The 1,469-nt window shown below is 60.8% G+C and overlaps 1 protein-coding gene across 1 annotated transcript in view; it reads right to left on the bottom strand.

The window, feature by feature from the left end:
* Positions 1-317, bottom strand: part of LOC122252613 (metabotropic glutamate receptor 8) — a gene marked incomplete in the record, with an annotated part of 251,001 nt that extends 250,684 nt beyond the window's left edge. The window contains 1 exon segment of the mRNA XM_086540647.1: positions 1-317. This exon segment is cut by the window's left edge and continues 1,109 nt beyond it.
* Positions 318-1,469: the final 1,152 nt, after the last annotated feature.

Below are 1,469 nucleotides of genomic sequence, written 5' to 3'. Positions count from 1 at the left end.
TTGGCCCACTCTCACTCGCAGTCCGCTCCGCTCTTGGCTGTATCCTTTTTTTATTCACAAAAATGACCAGAAAGTTCACAAGGGGCTGATCTCGCCACGCTCGGGTCACAGAGGTCAGGTCGCGCGCCCACGTGTCGCCGGGAGACAAACAAATGTGCTGGTAATTAGCAAGTCCTCATGGCCGCACCATTCTGTCAAGCAGGGACACCCAAGCACTGCCTGCGGGCGCAATGGGCGGGCTTGAGCAGGCGGCGAGCGATGCGGGCGGGCGGCGGGTGGCAGTGGGCGGCCGGTAGCGCGCGAGTGTGACTGTGACGGCGACGGGCACAGGAGTGGAGGTGCAGCCAGCAGCCTCCAGCAGCGGCAGACGGCGCGGGACTCTGCTCGGCCGGAGTCTGCGCCTTCGCACCTGCACGCACGCTCGCCGACCCCCGCCCCCGCCCCCGCCCCCTCCCCCGTCCAGGCCTGGGCGCTACCCCGACGACGGAAGGGGAGGGAGGGAGGGAGGGGGAGAAGGGGATGGAGAGGGGGAGGGGGAGGGAGAAGGGGAAAGGGAAGAGGGAAAGGAAGGGAAGGGAGGGGGAGGGAGAAGGGGGGGGGAGGGAGAGGGGAAAGGGAAGGAAGAGGGAAAGGGTGAGGGGGAGGGAGAGGGAGAAGGGGAGGGTGAGGGTGAGGGAGAGGGGGAGGGAGAGGGAGAGGGAGAGGGAGAGGGAGAGGGAGAGGGAGAGGGAGAGGGAGGGAGAGAAGAGGAAGAGGGTGGAGGGAGAGAGGAGGGAGAGGGAGAGGGAGAGGGAGAGGGAGGAGAGGGAGAGAGGGAGAGGGAAGGGAGGGGAGGGTAAAGTGAGGATGAAAGGTGAGGGAGAAGAGAACTTTATTTCGAGTTCTTTTTGCTTTTCTTTCCCTTCATCTTTATACTTTACACAATAATCTTATATAATTTTCTTCCTCTTTCTTTTCTCCTTTTCGTTCCCTTTTCCTTTCTCTTATTTTCTCTTTCTTTTCTTCATACCTTTTCTTTTATTTCTCCTCTTTTTTCTATTTATATTTTCGAGGGGGAGAAGGAGAGGGAAGGGGAGTAGGGGAGAGGGAGAGCGAAGGGGAGGAGGGGAGAGGGAGAGGGAAGGGGAGAGGGAGAGGGGAGAGGGAGAGGGAGAGGGTGAGGGAGAGAGGAGAGGGAGAGGGAGAGGGTGAGGGATAGGATGAGGGAGAGGGGAGGAGAGGAGAGGGAGAAGAGGGAGGGGGAAGAGGGAGAGGGAGGGAGAGGGGAAGGAGAGGGAGAGGGAGAGGGATGAAGGTTGAGGGAGAGGGATGAGGGAGAGGGAGAAGGATGAGGGAGAAAGAGAGGGAGAGGGAGAGGGAGAGGGAGAGGGAGAGGGAGAGGGAGAGGGAGAGGGAAGGGAGAGGGGAGAGGGAGAGGGAGAGAGAGGAGAGGGAGAGGGAGAGGGCGAGGGAGAGGGAGAGGGAGAGGG

Source organism: Penaeus japonicus, unplaced genomic scaffold (genome assembly GCF_977035675.1).
Source record: "Penaeus japonicus unplaced genomic scaffold, GWHDUDI00000001_assembly GWHDUDI00000010, whole genome shotgun sequence".
NCBI classification, from domain to species: domain Eukaryota; kingdom Metazoa; phylum Arthropoda; class Malacostraca; order Decapoda; family Penaeidae; genus Penaeus; species Penaeus japonicus.
Note: the sequence above shows the minus strand (reverse complement) of the source record. Positions and strands in the feature narration are given on the sequence as shown.